The sequence below is a fragment of the Tursiops truncatus genome, chromosome 13 (assembly GCF_011762595.2).
Source record: "Tursiops truncatus isolate mTurTru1 chromosome 13, mTurTru1.mat.Y, whole genome shotgun sequence".
Lineage (NCBI taxonomy): Eukaryota > Metazoa > Chordata > Mammalia > Artiodactyla > Delphinidae > Tursiops > Tursiops truncatus.
The window spans coordinates 75,139,273-75,155,027 of NC_047046.1; the positions used below are offsets into that span (position 1 = coordinate 75,139,273).

At 41.2% G+C, this 15,755-nt stretch overlaps 1 long non-coding RNA gene across 2 annotated transcripts in view; it reads right to left on the reverse strand.

The window, feature by feature from the left end:
* The window catches only part of LOC141276269 (uncharacterized), a 98,073-nt gene that overhangs the window by 57,494 nt on the left and 24,824 nt on the right, over positions 1 to 15,755 (reverse strand). The window contains exon 2 of one of the 2 annotated variants that reach the window (XR_012325541.1): positions 2,172 to 2,382. This is a non-coding gene — a long non-coding RNA (uncharacterized lncRNA). Of the gene's footprint in view, positions 1 to 1,803; positions 2,383 to 15,755 lie in introns of both variants that reach the window. The other variant, XR_012325540.1, reaches the window with a different exon arrangement.

Genomic DNA, 15,755 nt, shown 5'->3' on the forward strand with positions numbered 1-15,755 from the left:
AGGGAGAAGGTGATGGCTATGAACCAGGAAGAGGGTTTCGCCAGAACGTGACCATGATGGCACCTTGATTTTGGACTTCCCAGCATCCAGAACTGTAAACCATAAATTTCTGTCGTTTATAAGCCACCAAGTCTGTGGTATTTGTTGTGGCAGCCCAAATGGACTAAGACACTGTATATAAATTATGCCTCAATTTTTTTAAAGTTTGGAAAAACCCTGTACCTACACACTTGAGCTCTAAAGCTGGGGCTAAGACCACTTTCTACCACTGAGAGCAATTGTCAGACCCCTTTCCTCCTCTCACTGAATAGGCCCAATATGACCCAATGTTTCTTGTTGCCCCCCACAGTAGGGTGGTTGTCCTGCTGTTCTTTAATGAACAACCACCCGTATTTTCCCCTATATAGAAATGCTGGGATGCAGCCGGGGTGCACAATTCTCGGTATGCTCACCCACCTGCACAGTATTTGTTCCCCCTTGTGACCAAAACACTGCAGTGTGATTGCCCTCAAGATGATGGACCTGGTCTGGCATCTCCCCGCAAACTCCGTCCCTCTCACCATTCTTATTTAGAAACAAATGCACCAGCCTGGTGCAATCTGACCTGCAGACCACTCACATCTCTGACTCTGCAGCGTCCCCTGGAGCGTCCCCACCCACTTTGTTGTCTGTTTTATTCAATTCAATTTCTTTTGTTAATCTTAATACCCATGTGCTTATTGGTGCCCAGTTCATGAGTCAATGAGCACGTTGGGACCTGAAGCAGAACAGGAGTGCAAACCCCTTGAGCCAAATCATGACCAGAACCAGACCTCAGCTCCCCCAGCTTGGCCCCCGGTGTGCTGATAGAAAACGGCTTCTCCCCATCAAGCCCACCCAGCCAGGGCACTGACTCATGTTCTACAATTTGATTTGCATTTTCAGTTATTGAAGTTCAGTCTATGCAAACACACAGTGCGGGGATGCTATGAGCCCATTAGGCATTGGGATTGGGATACTTAAACAGAAGAGAGGTAAATTTGAAGATGTTCTTTGCCAAGCTTAGAAGCAAAACTACATTGAAGGATAAGCACCATTATAGATTTTCACTATAGTGGGGTGACATTTTTAAATGGGAGCAGAGGAATTTTTCCATCAGTGTCTTTCTATTGGCAAGATCCCTTGCAACATCTTTGAGACCTGAGAGAAATAATCACCTATGTTTTATTTTTGTCTCATACCATGGACCAGTAACAAAGGAAATCTCTGCATTTTCACTCTTTGGAAACCATACAATCTTCTCTGAAACCTGATGTGTGCCTTCAAGCTTCTGACACTGAGCCTGAGTTTCAAAATCATATTTTTCTCTCCAAATCATCATCCTTGTCTATGCTCAGTCAGGGGTTTGCTCTTTTAAAGCCCCAAGTTTAAATTAAAACCGAAACATAAAAGAAATGCTACTCATTTTTAACCACTTAAATAAAATAGCTTTCTGCATTCACGTTAATTTTGTTCACAGGCTATGCAGGGTAAAGCATATTATTTCTTATTTATATCAACCTTTTATATTTACAAACATGATTTGCATTAGTTTGTCAGCCCATATGGCATCTTTGAAAGTCAGAGCAGAATTATATTCTCATTTCACAGGTGAAAAAAACAAAAGCCAAGGACATTTAGTAAATTCGTGTCTGAGAAAGCATTTCCAGGGCTTGAATTTCCCATTCACGTTATTATTTCTTAAGTTTTACCAAGTACTGTGGCTTCATACTCATGACTTCCCTGTCACCCACCCTGTCAAGCACTATTAGGAATATTACATACTGTGACTCCAAGGATGCCTGAAGGGGCGCTGATCCTACCAGAAGCTCAGGATTCCTCAGTGTGGGCCTCAAGGTACCTGAAGATAAACACTCTGGAATGGTTCGGCAATGCCCATTCTAGATAGTTAGTTCTATGGTGATCGGCCCTGTCACTGGCATTCCACAGACGTTGGTTACGTTGCATTCACCAAAGCCCTCGATGGTTCTGTGCTTTGGGTTCTCCTTCAATGCCACAAGTCAATTCTTTGCGCATTTACCTGTTACGCAAGGAACTGTGAGGACTCAGGACATTTATCATTTCTGCTGTGTATGGTTAAATATGGTAGACATGGGGGCATTTCTTGGACACACATGAATACTTATTCTTACTAAAAAATGGCTGCCGAGTTCCCCCAAGACATTCTCTCATAGTGAAGGTCCGAAAGTCTTTGCAGGTGTGTTAATTATAATATCCTCAACGGCTCTGAAGATGAGCTAGCCCATCTCATAAAGGAGGGCTGCACTCCACCGCTTGGGGGTGGCGCTGCCTTGAAAGTCCAGTCACCTTCTTTCTTGATCAGAGAAGAGCCCGCTCATTGCTCTGTGAAGAGAGAGACCAAAATGCTATCAGCTAAAATGTAGGCTGGAGAACTAGTCTGATTCCCAATTCCTTTTTTTAACTTGTCAGTTGGTTCCAAGACATTACCTACTGCTATTCCCATCACTAATCGGGGTGCTTTCTGCTATACAACAAATGAACTAAAACTTATGAGTTGGTTTCATTTTCTTTAAATTCTGCTCACTACTAAGATGTACCAACCCTCAAGCTTATTAAAATCAAAGTGTGGGGCTTCCCTGATGGCGCAGTGGTTGAGAGTCCACCTGCCAATGCAGGGGACACGGGTTCGTGCCCCGGTCCGGGAAGGTCCCACATGCCGCGGAGCGGCTGGGCCAGTAAGCCATGGCCGCTGAGCCTGTGCATCCGGAGCCTGTGCTCCGCAACGGGAGAGGCCGCAACAGTGAGAGGCCCACATACCGCAAAAAACAAAACAAAACAAAACAAAACAAAACAAAAAAATCAAAGTGTGGGCTGCTTATAACCCGGGGTTAAGTCAGTTCACTGTAAGAGAACTCAATTTGCATCTCCACCTAGCCCAGCCTCGTGGGATTTTCCCTCACCTTTTCCTAAGAGCTTAAGCAAATCCCACTCCTGAGCTAGAAGCCTTGTCACCATGAGCTCACCAGACACAGGAGGTCGCCAGGATTTTCATCCCCATGAATCATCCCTGCTGCACCTTCTTGCCAGTCTCAGCAAAACCAGGCTCCTTCTACTGCCCCGAGGCTATCTCTTAAATACGAACAATTCTCCACTTTTGAAAACTTCATTTTAAAGCAATTGTTAGAAATGTAGAATGCATCCCCACTGTCCTCTTCCAAAACGATACCAGCCCTGGATCCAAAAAATTGTTATTCTTGCAAGTTGACAGCTCTGGCCCACTGCTACCATCACGAGAACCATTATGGAACAGAAAGATAAATACGTGTTCGAGCTTTTAGAGACTCAAAGTGTTTAGAGGAATGAAAAGCAGTCAGAGTTTGGGGCAGCTGGTACCAGGGGAGAGGTATTGGGTGGAAATAACCTGCCTACATGTTGAATGGCCTGACTGGCTGTAATTACAGTTGGCCTTTGTATCCACAGGCTCCTAATCTGCAGATTAAACCAACTGTGGAGCAGAAATGCAGTTGTTTTTAATTCCAGAAAATTCCAAAAAGCAAAACATTTTAATTTTCCACGCCCAGTAACTATTTACATGGATTTACACTGTATTAGGCATCATAAGTAACCTAGGGATGATTTAAAGTATACGGGAGGATGTGTGTAGTTTATATGCACATATTACATCATGTTATACAAGGGACTTGATCATCCTTGGATTTTGGTTCCTGCGGGGTCCTGGAACCTAACCCCTAAGATACGGAGAGACGACTGTATCTTCACTCACACCGCCTAGAAATATTCACTCTCTGTTGTTGACATATTGTAAATGGTGAGCTTGCACATATCCACATGGGCATGCAGGTGAACTCCACCCACAGCTCACCTGAGTCTTGGCCCAGTGCCTCGTGTTGCCCCGGGAGGCCTGTGAGGGCTGCTCTGAGGTCCCCTCCCCATTCCACGTCTCCCCTGGGAGGCTCAGGAGGCAGTTTCTCTTCGCCTTCCAGCTTCTCAGGAGCTTTGAGGCTTCCTTTCTCACCCCTCAAGGTCCGTCTGCAGACTATAAACCTGCTTAGCTGTCATCGGGAATCGGCTCCTCAGCTACAGGGCAGCTCACAATGCCTGTTGGAGTCCACCTTTGGTTTTGGCACCATCCTCTCTTGTGTGATGCATTCGGTCCACGAAGAACTGGCACTTTGGCACAGAGATAACTGTTCATATTCTTCAAGTCTCATTGTCCATGGTGAGAAAAGTCACGGGGATCAGGGCCTCTGGTACAATAGATGGCTTATAAATCAAATATTTGGAAACACATCTTTTTGTGACATGTTTACTTTTATAAAGTCCTTAAAAACCCCATGGAAAGATAAAAATGATATTCACAAATCAGTTCCATAATAATACAAAAGGGAATATCATCTTGTACAGAGTCTTTTTTTTTCTTTTTCTGGATGAGGTAAGTACTGTCATCTTCATCTTTTACTAGTATGTTGGTGGCGAGCAACAACTTACATTGATACACTCCCTCTCTTGGTTCCGAAACACACACCTGGATCTTTTCACTTCGTTTAGCTTTTGTGCTTTTATTCCTCAGTGCAAATTCCTATCAGGAATGCGACCGCACTTAATCAGCTTATCTATGTTTCTCAGGGCTTCCTTTTGGTCCAGCTGGATTAGAGGAAACCTACAAGGTGTTTGCACCCGTTGCTATGAAGGACTCCTTAGACATTCTCCTGAAATTGGCTGGGGCGGGGGTGTAGGATGGGGGTGTCACAGCGCAGGGCCACAGCCTTGGGAAGCACCTGCCGGGTCACCTTCCACACTGAGCCAATGGCCTGTCTTCTGAGAAGTGACATTCTCCAACTTCTTTCTGCATGAACTCTTGACCACCAAGCAGATTGTCTGGGACCCCTATTGTTTTTAGTAAGAATGTTTCCTTCCCTTTATTGTTAGACAATATTCCTTAACCTCTGTTCAACAGCTGCTTTGTGTTCCTAAGAGATTTTCTGACTTTTCAGCCAACACTCACCTAATTCTGCCACTCCAGTCTTTGGTGCTCTGGCAGTAGTGCCAATTGCCTCTAAGAGTTCCCTCAGGGGCTGCAATCAACGTTCACTCTCTGTCTCTCTTGCTGTCTCTCTGTCTCTCTCTTTCTCTCACACGCACACATGACCATCTCAGACCCCACTTTAGAAAACACTCTTAGAAATATTGCTAGTATCTGGTATAATTTAAGCAGAACAAGATAGGAAACCAGACAGTGTTCCTGGAAACAGAAGATCCTATTATTGCCAACAGTTTGAAATATTCAAGTGCTCACATTTTTCAAACCACTTTGCCAAACAGCTATAAATGATGCAAGTCTGCATTATTTCAAGTCATATTTTCAATGTTCTTTATGAGAGGGGTTACCTCTGGCTCATGTCCAAATGGATGGGAAAACACCAACAAAATATGGTAGAAAATATCTGTAGAGCTTAGATATTGAAGGGGAGACCAGGTTAATTAATTTCAGGTATACATCATCCATACTAGCAATTTTATCTCTCCTTGCCTAGAACAACACTGCCTTAAACTCCTCTGGGATTAACTTAGAACGTGAGTTATCTACGTTCTTCATTATTCAGTAGATTAGAACTGTGATGAGAAGAGCTGCTGTTTTTCTATGAGGTGAGCTATGTTGGCGTTTGGTGCTGTGTTAATATGTATAATTACAGAATGGAGACTGAGGGGAAAGGCAGTTTTAAAATAAATACCTTTCTAAAAAAGAAAGCCTCAAAGGAACTTTTAGTTTGGATTCTTTGCTCTTGCTCCATCTTCTCAAGAAATGTAATTGTTTATCTTTTAGTTTTCCACTCACTAATGATTCAAGCCTAAAGCAATGACTTCTGTTTCCATTTGGTTGACCTTGCTGGAAGTTATGCTCACAGCATCAGCCATGGGAGTAAGGAACAGGGCATTCCGTGGGTCCTTTTGAGAGAAGACAGCTGGTTTGGAAATCTGACAGCGAGGGCCTGAGGAAGGGTGGATTTGAGTAGGAGAGGTTTGGTCCATTTACCCCTCCAATGCCTGACATGACCCACACCCCACCAAATTAGAGGAAGGAACATACACTGGGCTGACCTGAGAAATAGTGTCCCCAACCTCCCTCTAGTCATTCACCATCTCTGCACTCCTGGCATCAAAGACTCTAAGCAATTTTCCCATCTCCCTATTCAAAACAGATATTCTGTTCATTCATTCATACAACCACAGGGGCCTAGGTGTACAGGGGGATGTGTAATACTGCAGATAGCAAAGCCCTAAAATAAGGAGGGAAGCAGTGTAAAGATGACTCTTATACTCTCGACCTTCTGGATCTTAGTAACCAAGTCACTAAAAGAAATTTCCAAAGGCCCTTACTTTGATCCCATGATCTCACTTTGAGTCATGGGTTAACATAGGGAACTTGCCTAAGAACTATCTTAGATTGGTCTTGTGAAGAACAATAGCTCCTTGTTACAAAAGGAGGGAACTGGATCAGGTAATTGTTAACTTTTCTGACTCTGCCATGTTCTGATTCTCCATCTCAGTCAAGCCTTCAGATAACGGCAGCCCTGGTCAATATCTTGACTGCAACTTCATGAGAGATCCTGAGCCAAAACCACCAGCTAAGCTGCTTCTAATCCACAAAAACTGTGTGAAATAATAAATGTGTGCTATTATTTTAAGCAGCTAAATGTAGGGGACCATTCGATATGCAGCAATAGATAACTAATATACCAGGCATATAACTAAATACAAAATCACTGGTGACCACAGCTCAGAAATGTGGAGAAAACTGTAGACACACAGACACGCCCTGAAAACCTGACTGTGTCATTGCCTCCCACCGAATCCAGGAGTTATTTTACCTTCTCAGGATTTAACTATGCTAAAGATTTGAGTGTTAGGGGAGAATAACAGCACCATCTACATTACAGAGTGCAGGCAAGTAGGGACAAATATTAGGTAAATAGAGGGTCTGGTTTAGCAGGTGAAGACAGGGTGGTCCATTCAATCTTTTTTCCATTTACCAATGTCATGGGTAAATCTTCTCAACCAGTTCTCTAAATAACATCTTAGGAACTGGAAGAGGAGCTGAACTTTTCCAAAGTAAGTCATTTTGAGCCCCATCCCCACAGCACCCCTTGGCTGTATCAGGCAATCAGCCTAACAAAAAAAATTTACAGAAGTTATCTATCCAAAACTGTTATCACTCAGCGTGACCCCTAACATCTCCTGAAATGGTGCTGATAAAAGATTTTAAAATAATAACTTACTTCATCTCTTTAGCCCATGCTATTTTGAAAATTTTAAAGAGTATTTACAAATGTCCATGCTAGTATAATCAAAAGCATGTTGATTTTATCTGTACAGTATTGAGTTAATTTACTCACTGGGATCAATCTAATTTCCAAAGATTCCCTGGGCCTGTCCAGAGGCACTGAATGTAGCTGACACTTGCGCAAACAGCAGCAGAAAGGCTATCACTGTGTTTAGTTTGGTGTTGTCTGGATTTCAAAGTCACCCAGAGTTTTGGCATCAGCCCCAAAAGTAATTTTCCCAAACACAGATCAAGGAACTTCCCCCAAAAGAACTGAACTCCAAATGGAAAAATAAATATTGAATATAAGCAGGGGCGGGGGGGAATGTAGTCCCCACCCCCAAAGAGGATTTTAAAAAATTAATGCCAAATATTTTATGAAAGCCCAGAAAACCAAAATGTTACGAAAAGGTATAGAAGAATGTTATAAGTCTTGTTGAAAGAATAAAGATTCTGAAAAGGTTTTTTTTGCACTACTTTGTAAAAGATTTTTGCAGATTTTATTAGTCTTCATTTAAAACTCATGAAAATTAGGAGTAACATGTAGGTCTAAATAGTTTTGCTCAAACTTCCAGTTCTTTGGCGCCTGGTTGTGACCTGACAGCAATGGGCAGTGCTCAGAGCAAGCTGAAGTCCCCAAGAGATACCCGACAGCTGACAAGCCCCCACGGACATCTTGGTTGACCAGCAGTCCACAACACTCACTAACTGGATCATCTAGCACTAACAGCACCTTGTGTTCCTAGAAAGTTGGGGCTCCCTTAGAAACATGGTGATAACGAACAATCAAAAAATGAGGTATGCTTTCTTGAAACTAGATAAAAATGAATGAAGCTGCAAAAAGAGGTTGTGCTAACAAAGTGAGGGGCTAACAACGAATTATTTGCAAGCACAGATGTATTATTTTTCTGATTATAGTTTAGCTGCCCATCAACTGGTGCTCCATCTTTGTGATCTGGATAAACAGGGATAATGTGGGTTCATGTTATTACAGGTGGATACCCTGTGGTGTGGGGAGGAGAATATAGAAATGACTCATAAACTCTCTGAGGGTAAACTATTTTTGAGTTAAAACGGATCTAGTCCAAACTGGACCACTGAGTCAACTGTTCTCTTTGATTTTTTTAGCTGTAGGAACCCAGCAGTTTGCCTCTGGGCAAAGCTCAAGTTAGAATCCTAATCACTTTTACATACTTAGAATTGTCTACAGTCTTTTGAAAGTCAGTTTACTTGCTAGGCTGCCCTGACTATTTTCACTACTTCTCCTCTGTGGTACCTAGACTTCAAACACACTTGACAGTGATCTGCAGTAGTGAATTACCCCTGTGTTCTTCTTCCTGAAGCACACCATGCAGTTGGACCTAACAACTGACAAAAGATCGTGGGGACACCAGCAACCCTGCAAAAATGTCCAGTGATATCTCCAGCAACTTTAGATATAAAATTTACTCACAGGGAAGAAATGATGTCAACCCCTTTTCTAAATACTGGTGCAGATGGAAGAATAAGAAATGGAGGGGTGAATGAGTAGAAAGTTCTCTCTAGATGTCTAAAGGATAAAGAGGAGGGCCCCAGAGAGGCTCATAGCATATAGAAAGGCGTGAGTTAAGAGCAGGCCAGACAAACTTTATGTTGCTTCACAATTTTGCCAAGGGCAAAATTGAATCTGAAAGCAGCAGCCTCCAGAGGACATGGCGATGTGTAGCCTACGTTCAAGGCTCCTTTGCGCTGTCTCTTCTGGTTGGGGGAATGACATCATTGACAAGTCATCTTCAATTATGTCAGGAGTTTCAGGGACATGGAGAGATACCAACAGAATTCAGAAGAGACTAAAAGGTAATGCTCCTTGGGATCCATTCCCAGTTCTATCACTGACTCACAGGGTGACTTTATTATTCCCATTGTTATTAGGGCTATTTTATTGAAGATTGACATAATACTTAGATTTAGAGGTCAATCCAGGACCTCTCCTTGCTTTAGTATCTAAATTAAAGGTAGAACTTTCTTTGGAATACAATTAAGGAGAAAGGCAGATGTGAAGGCTAATGTAGGCAGATGTAAGGCTAATGAAGGCTAATGAAGGCTAATGAAGGCAGATGTAAAATCTAAGAGAAGTAGAGTTTGAAATGTTGATGAATAATGCTCTTTTAAAAAAATTTAATTTATGGAGGTGAAATTCATGTAACAAAATTTACCATTTTAAAGTTAACAATACAGTGACGTTTAGAACATTTTCAATGCTGTACAGCCATAACCTCTATCTAGTTCCAAAACATTTCCAACCCTTCAAAGTAAATCCCCACACCCAGGAAACTGTCACTCTCCTATCTCCTCTCCCTCCAGTCTCTGGCAACCACCAAGCTTTATTCTGTCTCGATGGATGTATTTATTCCGGATTTTTCATGTAAGTGGCATAATAAAATATGTGACTTTTGTGTCTGGCTTCTTTCACTTAGCAAAGGTTTTTGAGTTCATCCATGTGGAGGTATGTATCAGGACTTCATTCTTTTTATGGCTGAGTAACAGTCCACTGTGTGTTGATGTATTCCAGTATTTGTTTATCCATCCATCTGGTGGTGGACATTTGGGTTATTTCCACTTTGGGGTTATTATGCTCCTTCCCTTCTTAAGTTCTATCCCCCACTCCCCACCCACCTCCCCACATACCCAAACTTTCTCCTTTCCTTACTGTATATCTCTCCTTTGGGAAGACACGCATTATTGTTAGCTTATCTCCAGGGCCTTTCTGGAGGGCTAAGAACAGAAGAGAGGGCTGTGGGTAAGAAAATAAGAAAGGAGAAGAGTTTGGGAAAGAAGAACAAAGATAGAAGGGATGGATAGAAGAACACTTAGCAGGCACTCCTTTGTGGAGCTGGAAGCACAGGAAACAGATTGAGAAGAGGGAGTTTTGGTAAGTGGTCCATCTTTGTCCAGAGGGCTCTACAGAAATTTCCTCAAAGAGATTTAGAAGGCTGGTTGAAAGGTCACTTATGCTTTTTCTTCTGCTGCCCTCAGGAGAACTTATCCAAAAGTCCAGTGTTTTAGGCAGATATCAGGATTTTCTTCCTTCCAGGTTTCTCTAAGTATTGTTAGTCTAGATATTTTCATAAAAGAATATCAGGTTAATTCCATTTGAATCCTAATATAGTCTTTTAGAAGGAGAGTTAAACATCAGAAAAAGATTTCAATAATAACTAATTGAAGAAAATATTGGTATCTCTTTTCTTTTGTGTTTCCCCATTAAAGGAATTGTTCAGTGGCTACTCCTGCCACTGACATGATGACTCTAATTCACCGTTCTAAAAAAAGGAAAAGGAAAAAACTGACTTTAAAATAAGGCAAACCTTAGAATAAGAACATCCATTTGATGGAGCAAAGTCCTAAATAAGTCAGAAATAAAACCAGACAAGAGAATCAGTTAATTACAATTTAATGCCCTGGACCCCTATTCCAGCCCTGAGCAGTGTTTTTCTTTTCCATTGTCAGTGTTTGTGTGTGTGTGTATGCATGCGTGTGCATAATAATTTCTATATTTAATTTTAAAATTACCTTTGGCACATGTCCAAAGGAGAAGCCCAAATTCTCTACTGCAGATCAGAAAACAGATAAAGTAGCAATCTTCTACACTAAAAAAGGTACAGTAGCAATCTTTGCTTCAAAAGATACAGTAGCAATCTTTGATGCTAAAAAGATACAGTGGCAATCTTTGATGCTAAAAAAGATACAGTGGCAATCTTTGAGGCTTTTGTTGGTAACTCTGTATCTCAACAACCTGACATCAAAATCCTATGAGCTCAACTCTCAAGGTCCAGGGAGAAGGAGGCAAGTGATGGATGGATTCCATATGGACAGTATTATATCTTTTCACAGGACAGAATGTGGGTTGCAAACAGCAGGATCTACCAGTTCTTAACCCTAAAACCAGCATTTAAATTCCAAGGAGATGAAATAAAAGAGGTCATTTTTTAAAAGGACATCTAAACCACAAAGTGGCTGATAGCCAGCAAAATCTGAAACAGTGATTTTCAAAGTGTGGTCCCCATACCAGCCACACCAGCAGAAGCAACACCTGGGAACTTGCTACCAATGCAAATTCCCTGCCCCCACCCCAAACGGACTGAATCAGAAACGCTGTGCGTGGGACCTAGTGGAGACTGGGTTTTGGCAAGGCCTCCAGGTGACGTTGATGTCTGCTAAAGTTGAGAACTGCTGATGTAAAAATGAATAGATTGCTCTTGATGTGATGCCTAGGTTCTTAAAGTAATAATTTGTGTATTTACTCAACTGAAGGATGCTCTTTTCGTCAGGAGTATTTGAACGTTAAAAGCAGGCCTATAGAATCTGCCAAAATGACCAGTTGTGTTGACCTTTTTGTTATCCAGGACTGAGGGTGTTTTCATAAGGATTTTTGGAAACACAAAAGTAATCTACACATTGTGAGAAGGAAAGGAGCCAAACAATTTAATGGGGCCAGAAAGGGCTTTTCTGCTGGGACAGCTGCCACTGGAGGGGGGACCTGTGGCATTTGCATATTAAATATGGCCATTTTTTTCTCTGGCCCAGCAATTGTGGGAAAAGAGAAGTTCAGAGGGAAATATACTGGGCCAGGGAAAGGGGCTTGTCCCTAGTGGGGAAGTTTTTATAGCAGTACTTGGTTTTATTGACTGTGTGTTTTTTTCTTTTAATGCGTTGACTTTTTTTTTTTTTAATTTATTTATTTATTTTTGGCTGTGTTGGGTCTTCATTGCTGCGTCCGGGCTTTCTCTAGTTGCAGCAAGTGGAGGCTGCTCTTCGCTGCGGTGCACGGGCTTCTCATCGTGGTGGCTTCTCTTGCTGTGGAGCACTGGCTCTAGGTTCGCGGGCTTCAGTAGTTGTGGCACACAGACTCAGTAGTTGTGGTTCGTGGGCTTCAGAGCACAGGCTCTGTAGTTGTGGCACACAGGCTTATTTGCTTAGTGGCATGTGGGATCTTCCCGGACCAGGGTTCGAACCTGTGTCCCCTGCATTGGCAGGCGGATCCTTAACCACTGTGCCATCAGGGAAGCCCTAATGTATTGATTCTTAAATATATTTTTATAAGTAACATTTTGGAGAAATTTAGGAGACTCTTAAGAGTAAAACAAAGCAAATAATTTTTCATAATCTCACTACCCATATATAATAACTGCTCAAATTTTTATGAGTTTTTTTACATTCTTCTTCCTTTGTACTTTAAAAAAATTGAGAACACACTTTTTCCAGCTTTACTGAGATATTTTGACATATAACATTGTGTAGGTAAGGTGTACAATGTGATCATTTGATACACATATATATGACAAAGTTATTATCACAATAAGGTTAGTTAATATACTCATCACTCGCAGAGTGACCAGTGTGTGTGTGTGTGTGTGTGTGTGTGTGTGTGTGTGTGTGTTGAGGACTTTCAAGATCCACTCTTTCAGTAACTTTCAAGTATACAGTGCAATATTGTTAACTATAGACATCATACCATACATCAGATGTCCAGAACTTATTTATCTTATATCTGGAAGTTTGTACCCTTTGATCACCTTCATCCATTTCTCCCACCTGCTACCTCTGGCAACCAGAAATCTACTCTGTTTCTGTGAGTTTGTTTGTTTGTTTTAGATTCCACATATAAGTGAGATGCAGTATTTGTCTTTCTCTGTCTGACTTATTTCACATAGTATAATGTCCTCAAGTTTCATCTGTGTTGTTACAAATGGCAGGATTTCACTCCTTTTTGTGGCTGAGTAATTTTCCATTGTGTGTGTGTGTGTGTGTGTGTGTGTGTGTGTGTGTGTGTGTGTGTATATATGCCACATTTCTTTATCCATTCATTAATAGACACTTAGGTTGTTTCCATGTCTTGGCTATTATTGTAAATAATATAGCAGTACTTTGGCTACAAGCAATCGCTTTCTAAAACAATACACGCAGAATAAATAGCCCCTTCCAGCTATGGTAAACGGAAGAGTAGACACAAGAGAAAATAAAGTTAGAAAAGAATTGAGAAATATGTTCCTAAAGGTGAGCAGAAAAAACAAAAACAAAACAAACAAAAAACAGAGAGTAACTGTGATAAAGCTTCAGAATTTGTGATCAAGGGGAGAAGGTCGAACCCCTTAGGAAACCATAAGGGACTTACCCTTAGAGAACAGAGAGATGAATTAAAGGGAAAGTCTTAAGAATAGTACAAAACAGAACCTCAGTTTAGCCCAGTCCAGTGGAAAGTGAAATAAAGGGAAACTGAGGTACAGTGTGAGGTGAATTTAAAAAAAATCATTTCTCTAATTGGACAATGCACAGAGATGCTAGGGCAAAAACAAGTGAAAAAGAATAGCAGAAAACAACGTCAGTTAAAGTAGTGGTTTGCAACAGGGGTGGGGAGGAAATTTTGTGCCCACGCTCCAGAGACATTTGGCAATGTCTGGAGACATTTTTGGTTGTTACAACACAAGAGGAAGGTGCTACTGGCATCTAGTGGGTAGAGGCCAGGGATGCTGCTAACCACTGTACGATGCATGGAACAGTCCCCCCTCAACAAAGAAGTATTGGACCCTCAATGGTAACAGTGCCACGGTTGAGAAACCCTAAGTGAAAGTATTGGGAATAGCTTTTCATATGCAAATATGGCAAAACAACAATAACAACAAAAAACAATGTGGACCCCCTTTTGCTCATTCTTCAAGAACCCATTCAGTTATTCCAAACTCTGGGGGACCTTCAGCAGCTCCCAGAGCACCTGGCTGTCATTGTTTTTCCAGCAGTCATTGTCTTGTACTGCAATGATTTGTGTGTTCTTTTCTTTCCCACTCACAGGACTATGAGTGCCCCAAATTAGGAACCTTGTTCAAGTCTTCTCTGTATTCTTTATCATGTTGTAAATATTTGGTAACTGTGGGTTGAATGGGTGAGTGAATGAACGGATGGGAATGAGTCACTGGATAGAGACCTGTATCCTGGAGAAATGCATCACCTTTAACATTCACTTGTGACCAGCATCTTAACCCAGACTGTGTTTAGCTTGTAAGGCACACCCAGCCAAAGCAGCAAAATCATAATCAGATGGTCCAGTTCATTGCAGGAGTTCCCGCAGTAACCACACCTAAATGAGATTCTAACTCTTAACTTGAAGCTTCGGAATTAAAGGCATTTACTGAAAAAGACCAAAAGAACATTACAGGTAACGTTCTATATTTGCACATAATGTTATATATGCAGACATTGTCTATAATTTCAACATGTTTTACATCCATGAATTCTTATTTAATTACAAAATATCTCTTCATGCTGAGTTGACAGAAATCTCTAACCACCAGGGTGGACAGCTGTCTTGAACCTTGTGGTGGTTCTGAATGTATTTATCTTGGGTCACTGTTTCCTTGAATTTTGGGTTGACAGGACCTCCCTCTTCTCCAGCGGGTGGCTGCTCTTTTCTGGCCATAATATTGATAAAATTGTGCCTCTGCAGGGGACCCATCTGCATTCATGGATCTCCAGGCTCATATCTTTACAAGTGATGTTACTGTGAACATTCTAGTCCTTGTGTCCCTGGGCCCAAATCTGAGAGTTCCTTAGAAGTGAATCATGAGCTGAAATCATCTTCCACTTTACTGGTTATTCCCAAATTACTCTCAAAGTAGTTGTAACAATTCACACTCCTACCAGTAATACACGAGCTTTCCTATCGCTTCACACTCTCACTATACGTGGCACTGTCAGACTTTTAAAATTTTTCCCTTTCTGATGTGAGTGAAATGATGTCACAATGTTACTTTCATTTTCATTTTCCTGGTAGCAGATTGGGGAAAGCATCTTTTCATGTTTGTCAGCCATTTTGATTTCCTTTTTTCTGTTATTGTCAGTTTTTGTAGCATCTTTCTTTTCTTCATCTCCAGCAAGTTGGAAGTTAAAAATTATGCTCCAACTTTTTAATTTTTGAAAATGTATATATTTAACCATAAAATTTCCTAAGATAGCCAAAAGTTATTCAAAATTTCCACCATCCTCCCAATAACCACAATAACCTTAATATACCTCAACATTGAACACCCTCTTTCATCATGTAATTGCTTTCTAGTCTTACAGTTTTACCTGTTTTTAAAAAATGTTTTAAGTAGTTTTTAATCAATAGTTAAATTTTCAGACACATTTTAACAATTTCTGGATTCCCCATTATTTCATTCATCCCCTGCTTTCCCTGGGGTGTCTCTTTTGTTCTTGCTGAATACTTATTTTAATAGTTATTTTATTGAGGAATTAATGTCAGAAAATGTCTTTCTTTGACCTTCAATCTTGGACGATAATTTAGCTGGTATAAAATTCCAGGTCGAAGTATTTGTTCTAACACTTTGCTTCTGGGATCCATTGTAGTTGATGAGAAGTCGGCTGTCAGTCCTTTCCTCCT